The sequence below is a fragment of the Cebus imitator genome, unplaced genomic scaffold, assembly GCF_001604975.1.
Source record: "Cebus imitator isolate Cc_AM_T3 unplaced genomic scaffold, Cebus_imitator-1.0 Scaffold73, whole genome shotgun sequence".
In the NCBI taxonomy this organism is placed as follows: domain Eukaryota; kingdom Metazoa; phylum Chordata; class Mammalia; order Primates; family Cebidae; genus Cebus; species Cebus imitator.
In genome coordinates, this window is record NW_016107388.1 from 4,108,634 (window position 1) to 4,116,475 (window position 7,842).

Here is a 7,842-nt window from a genome sequence, read left to right on the forward strand (position 1 = left end):
GTAATGGCATCTACTTCATAAAGCTTGGTTGAGGCCAGGCACGGTGGCTCACACCTGTAATCCCAGCACTTTGGGAGGCCGAGGCGAGCGGATCACCTGATGTCAGGAGTTGGAGACCAACCTGGCCAACATGGTGAAACCCAGTCTCTAAAAAAATACAAAAAAAAAAAAAAAAAAAAAAAAAAAAAAAAAAAATAGCCAGGCATAGTGGCGGGGCCTGTAATCCGAGCTACCTGGGAGGCTGAGGCAGGAGAATTACTTGAACCTGGAAGGCGGAGGTTGCGGTGAGCAGAGGTCATGCCATTGCACTCCCGCCTGGGCAACAGAGTGAGACTCTGTCTCTAAAGAAATAAATAAGCTCGGTTGAAGATTAAATAAGGTAATACTTGTAAAGCCTAGTAACTGCTACCAATCATTAGTATCATTACTGGTAGCAGAGGAAGGGCGACCCAGACTTGTAAATCGGCCCTTATAGGGCAGTCTGGGAAGGGCTGTGATGGAGTGAGACCTGCGGGACCACAGAGAAACATGCCACTGGGACTGCGGCCTCAGGGAAGCCCTCCCAGAGGCTGGATGCCCACGGGGTTCCGAAGGAAGGGAGTATGTTTGTGCCACCCAGGGCGCGGGCACGCACATTTGGCTGTGCGCTCTGGGGGCTACGGCTGACCCTGGGAGGAAACAGCTCCTCCCTTTCTCAGGGTCCCTACCAAGTGTGTTGAGGCAGGAAAAAAAGCAGGAGGAAAGGAGTGAGTGACTCCTCTTGAACTGCTGTGACGGAGGTCCGTTTCCGGTGGCTGTCCATCCTTCTCTGAGAAACCCACGAGCCAAGGATGCTGTCACGTGGCAGGAGGCCAGCGCTGGCTTTTGCGGATGGTACTTGTGAGTTCTAAGACGCAGCAGGGGTTTCCGCTCGTACGTTCCTCTGATCTGGATCTACCTTCTCTGCCTCCTCCAACTCCCTGCGTTTCCAAATCCAAAGCTTGGTTCTGGGTTCCAGCTTAGCAGCCACTCCGGGACGGCCGCGAGTCGCTCCAGCCCGGTGATTTTCCACAGCCTCTCCTGGAAGTCGCCGCCATCCCGGCGGTGGGGCTGTGGTGCCTCCTGGCCCCCCCGGCAGTTTTCCTTCCGCCGTCCAGTTTAAACCCGGGTGGGAGGGAGAGGAGAGTATTCTGTTCTAACGAGTGTCCCCACACTGTACACGCAGTTCTCTTGGCGCCCACCTGAAGCACCCGCTCTCCTCGCCACCAGTCCACAGTGTGCTGACAGCCTACCTCTTCCCTCCGTGGGGCTGGGGATGCTGCGCTGTGGCGACAGTTACGGGAAGGCAGATCTTACAGTGCATCCTGGAGAGGCGATCTGGCCACAGTGTTTTCCAGTTTACAACGTGAGGTCACAGCACCTCCTTGTTTCCTATATGTGGGTCCTAGTTCAGCAAAAGCGCTACTCAACATCTGGCAAGATGGGCAGGGATCAGGAGGGTATACAGCTGGCGCCACATGGGCAGGGTGGGCTTTGTCACCAGTGCCTCAGGTGAAGCCCCTGCACTCCACTTCTTTCCCTTCATCATCATTATTCATCTGCTATCTGACCCCATTTTTTTCTTCTCTGTCTCTTGTTACCTTTCTTGCCTCAAACATGGGAGTTACACACTGGTTTAGTTTTTGTCATTTATATTAGTGATTCTCATTAAGGCCCATAACTTTAACACCATCATTATGTGGATAGATTCTAAGCACTTTTTTCTAAAGGTAACTTCTGAGCTCCATTTCTCTGTAGAACTGAGCTCCTAAAGACTTTTCTCTGTTTTTTTCTCCTTGTATCTTGGCCTCACTATACAAAGCCAATTTAAAAAATTCTTATTGTGAATCTCTGCCCATGAAAATGTGTCCAAAATAGCTTCTTTTCCAAAATATATACCAAGTTCTCTGAGGTGTCCATACTTTTCTGCTTCAAAAATTAAGTTATTCTTGGAAATGCTGTTTGTTTGTTTTCTTGAGGTTCTGCCTCTCTCTTAAGAATCAAGCTGAATGCTGACTTCCCCAAGAAATTCTAACCTCTTCAATAGAAACAAATCTGTTCATTCTCTGTCTTCTGTTGTTCATAGCTCTAGCAGAGGACGCATCAGAGTATTGACCCTACTAGGCTCTTAACTGCCAGAGAGCGGGTAACCATTGGTATCTCCAGTAAAGCTTAAAAGAAGATTTTCTACACTTGTTCCCAAATTTAATTTGGCTAATTATGAAATATAAATAATGAATCATAATTCATAGAAATATAAACAGACCATGTTAAATATTTACACTTTCTTTGCCCAGATCTATCTCTTTCTATCTCTACTTGAATATTTGGTAGTTGACATAGAATATTTCTTGAAAGTAGACAATAATATTAGCTTCAGATTTATATATAATTTAACTGAACATTAGCTGAACTGAATTCTTCCATTCAATGACACACAGGTTTTTGAATGAATAACTAAATAGAAACTGATAAGAACACCTGGAAGTCCTTTTGCTGTCCAGATAGTTTATCTGTTTTGGCTTGGTAGTTGTAACTTAATTGTACGCAACATTTCATTTCTTATATCTCTAGAATTACTCTACCAAGTAGTTTTCAGAGCATGTTAGTGATGTATGTACCACTAAAATGATCACACATCTATGATAAAGTTAAACATTTTTATATAGACTTGAAACTGAATTGATAAGGCTAGATAGGCATTTTAGTCTATTTTGTGTTGCTGTAACAGAATACCTGAGGCTCTGTGGTTTATAAAAAGAGGCTTATATGGCTCACAGTTTGCTGGCTGGAAAGACCAAAATTGGGAAGCTGCATCTGATGAGGGCCTCATGTGCTTCCGCTCACGGCAGGAAGAGGCACGGGGGTGGACATGTGCAGAGATCACATGGTGAGAGAGGAAGCAAGGGAGAGAAAGCGAGGAAGCCAGATTCTTTTTACCAACCCATTCTCAAGGGGCCTAATACATTCATTCCCCAGAAATGCGGCAGTGACTTACCCCCAAGGAAGGGCATAAATCTGTTCATCAATGATCCTCCTCCATAAGCCAAACTCCTCCCAACATTGCCACACTGGGGATCGAATTTCAACCTGAGTTTTGGCAGGGACAAACCATGTTTACACCACAGCAAAAGGCTATATCATGCTGTGGTGACAAATGATCTCCAAATCTCCACGGCTGAGCGAAGCTTTATTTATTACTCATGCAAAATCCATTTAGGCCTAGGGTGCCCCTGAAGCCACCATCCCCACGCAATGACTCAGTGATCCGGGTTGCTTCAATCTTGTGGCTTTGGCACATCAAGACAAACTCCCCTGCATGACCCTCTAGGCAGCGGAGGAGAGGGTACAGAGAATTGGGCGTTTCTGCCATAGCACTTCCAGTATGGCTCGTTGGCCAGAACTGGTCACAGGGTCCCACCTAACTGCAAGGAGACTAGAAAATGTAGTCTTCCAGGTGACTGATTCCACTCACCAGCCGGATTTTGGTGAGTGTTAGTCATGTCTACCTCCGTTTGCCATTCTGAACGCTGAATATTTAGTTTAGTCTTCTTTTCCTATGCAGAAGACACACCCTTTCTCCCCAAGAGAGACAGCACAAAGTCCCGTGGGTGCACAGTATTGAACTCAGAGCCGGGGATTGCTAAGGTGTGTAGGAGTCTCTGCCTTCAGTCCATGCATTCGTCATGACTGTTTTGGGCTGGACCCTTATGATTTAAAAAGAAGTTCTCAGCCCGTCTCCTAACACACAACCAGTATACAACAGCTGAAGAAGAATGGGATAGATGCAATAAACATTCAGGAAGAAAAATGGAAAATAAAGGACCAGAACTGGTTCTTGGCAAAACAAACATTTCCCTGAGAAGGCATTGTGTTGGCTCAGATCCTCTGCTGACGAGGCCCTGACGCTGCTCTTAGGAGGCTCTCTTGGGACCCTGGTACTCTCTGGGCAAGGCTCTATTCTCTGAAATGCTCCTTCTCCGTTATGTTTTTTTGGTTAACTGAAGTGGACATTGGACATATGCTTTCCTTGGGAACCATGAAGATTTGTAAACAAGTTGCCTTTTAATAATCACAGTAACAATAATAATGGTCACCACGTGTTTAACATATTCTTTTCATAAGACATTAAATAAAATGCTAAATCTCCCCATCATCCACCACAATTTTCAAATGACCATTTATTGCATAAAAAAGCAAATGGAGCTGGCATTTGAATCATATTGATCTAAACCCCAATTGTGTGTTCCTTCAATTACATTTTTGTTTTCTAATGTTATTTTTGAAATTACATTTTTAATATTGATATAAATGTCAAATCACATGCTGTTTAAAAAGTAACGCAGATAAATTCCACATGCCCATTATGAGTTTTCCCCCATTTTGAAGTTGCCCCCAATGGTAAAGTCTTGCAAAACTATAGTACAAAAATATTGTAGGACTTATGGGTTTCAAAAGTTAGAAAGCCTTACATAGCAAAAAGAATCAAAACTGTTCCTTCTTTGCCAGAAAGCTATGGATATTCAATCATATCCTTTTAAGCAGTATAGGCAATATGGAAGAAAACTGATGAATATTAGAAATCTTGCAGAATAAAAATGTCATTGCTATGAAGTTAAATAGCTTCAGCTGGAAATAGGAAAAAATATTTTTTTGAAAAAACCAACTAGAAATTCAGTATAAATTTAGAAAGCAAACAGTTAAGAAATTCAGTGTAAATGTATAATTTAATTGTGTAGCCTTGTTACAGACTTTGAGAATCTGAGATTTTCGAGCTCAATATTTTTTCTCAATTTTATCTTATATTAGTTGCGGTAAAGAAGCAATGGGCTTTCAACTCTTCGAGAATCCAAATATCCAAAATCTCCGCTACATTACTCCTTGCAAACTGGTTATTTCTTTCTTAGTTTCTCTCTTTCTTGTAATTTTTCTGTCATATGTAGTCAAAAGCATTTAATATACACTGCAAAATTTTATTTTCCAACCTTCTTTCCTAGAGTGACACTTTAATTAGCTACCTAGTTTGCCTCTAAAACTATTTCAGTTTTGTCACATGTTTGCTACTGCACGGCATACTTTTCTGCCTTCTGACTGCTAAGCCACTGACGTACACATCTGAGATAGTTGTCAGAGCCAGACTCACCTCTTGCTATCAATGTTTTTATCAGTCAAGATAAAGTTGGTTAGCCAAAATCTTGGTGGCTGAACACAGCAAATATTTATTTCTCATACACATATAATCTGCTCTGGGTTTCTGGGTGACTCTAAATCAAGACAGTGTGTCAGCTTTCAGGATATTTAGACATTGGTGTATCTCACCCCAGTATGAAGATTCTTCCTTGACAACCACAGCAGGGAAACAGAGAGTAAACAAAATTATGCACCTCCTCCTTAGTGCTGCAACTCAGAATGGACATACATAACCTATTTTTATTTTTATTTTGAGATGGAGTCTTGCTCTGTTGCCCAGGCTGGAGTGCAGTGGCGTGATCTCGGCTCACTGCAACCTCTGCCTCCTGGGTTCTTGCAATTCTCCTGCCTCAGCCTCCTGAGTAGCTGGGACTACAGGCACATGCCGCCATGCCCAGCTAATTGTATTTTAGTAGGGATGGGGTTTCACCGTGCTGCCCAGGCTGGTCTTGAACTCCTGAGCTCAGACAATCCGCCCTCCTCGGCCTCCCAAAGTGCTGTGATTATAGGCGTGAGCCACTGCACCCGGCCTGATATTTTTAATGGATCATTGAACAGAACTATCATTTGCCCACATAAGTACAAGAGGACTAGGAATGTTATTCCTCTGGCCTCTAGGAAGAGAAAGAGAGCTGGCTATGGTGAGCATCCGGCAGAGCGGTCAGCAGTGGCAATAGTAATGGCTGTCACCAATGTCAGAGGCATTGGTTTCTGCTGAATGCCACTGTGCACTCAAAAGTTAAATAAAATTTTTAATCTTCTGTAATTGGCACCATTTGACCCAAAATCTAAAAGTAGTTATATATAGCAAAGGAGGTCAATTTGAAATATCTTTGAATTACAGACTATGCCAAATCATCCAGGCTGATTATCATATCACAGGAAAGTGCCTTTGTGTAACAATTTGCATGCTCTGTTAGAATCCTAAAATTGAAATCTTTGGGCATTCTAAAAGAGCTGTTATGGGTACAAATCTTAGTAATTATTTCATCATTTTCCTCATTATTTTTTACTGTTTTATTCAGAGCAGGAGGGTTTAGAAGAATGCTCACAGTTTGGTAATCTTTCCAAATTGTATACATTTGATTATAGAAATTAGTGGTATAATAATTCCGAAATATTTTTAGTACTGGAATGCATGATATTTTCCCTGGTGGCACCTTAGAATACATTGTTACATTTTATTTGAGTATAAAAATATTTCACAAGATTATTGCCATCAGAAGAAACATAAAAGACACGTGGTCCAACTTCACACAGGTATAGTACACACGAACCGAACGCAGGATAATGAGGCTGATACTGTCAAGAAACTGTCCAAGGAAATTAAATTGGATGCAGATTATGTGCGCACTAGATAATTTTCAAAGAAAATTAGGAAGATGATGACTCTAATAACCACTAATGCAGTATTGTGTGATTCTGAGTTACTTAACCAGTAACTGGGGTGGATTGTCACTTTTATCTATATTCTCTGATTTTGTTATTTTAAAATTTATATTCTAACTATCCCTAAATTATTTGACGTGGGCAAAAAAAGCCTGGTGGATTTCCACTTCCAGTCATTGGAAGAATATCTGCCTAGTCCTCCTACCATAAATATCTATAAAACTGGACACCTATTTTTTGGTATTGGACAAAGGCAGTACAAGACTGATCCTTGAGGGAAGGGGCACACATGAGAGGTGGTTTCCCTCATCTTGCTTTTCTCCAGCTCTCTGCCAAGGGTAATGTTCCCTTAGCAAGGAGGGCAGGTTGAGGCTGAGCCGAGCACAGTGGTGCATGTAACTGGGAGGTGGACACCAAGTTCTGGCAGCTGATGCAAGGGAGCAGGCCTAACAGGTGCCACAAAGGAGGAGGCCACACACAGGGGCCTCGAGACTGTGTTGTCTCTAACAAATTTTCTTCAAACGTCGCCTGCAAAATTTGATTCATATCTTCCTTATTGGAGTTTAAAACTGTGAGGCGCTGAAATTGATACGACTTTATTTTAAAGTTGTAGGTTTCCTCTCCCTCCACATGCTGAGTAACACTTAAATTACATGTATTAGTCATATCCCTGAAATTATCTATCAGACACTAGGTGTTCATTCAACTTCCAAAGAAAAGGCCACCTTTTCCTGGGCAATATCCTCCCCTGGAAAGAATTTTCATTATAATTTGCTAAGTTACTTAACTTCTGGTAAAAGTAAGAAATATAAGTTCTTTTTAAAAAAAATTAGATTTTTAAAATGACATTTAAAAAGTCATTTCTCTACTTTTCTATCATATGCTGATATTTATCAGAACTTGTCTAGTTATTTTTTCTCTTTGTGCTTTACTCATGCATTGTTCTTAATTTTTCTTCAAGTTTTCAAGTTGCCACTCTATGTTATAAAATGCAGGTTCTTGGGGGCCCTTCAGGTCCAGTGAAACAGACTCTTTGTGGTGGAGCTTGGGAATATACTTCAAACAAGCCCCATGGAGGATCTCATTATCAGTTGGGTGTGGGGAACTCATCTTACTCAAAGTTGGCTTTGTAATTAAACATTCACAAAGGTCCCTTTATCCTCCCCAACCTGATCAAACGTGGTGTATGAACCTGGGAGTCTATTTTAATTTTATTATAACTTAGTATCTATCTATCTATCATCT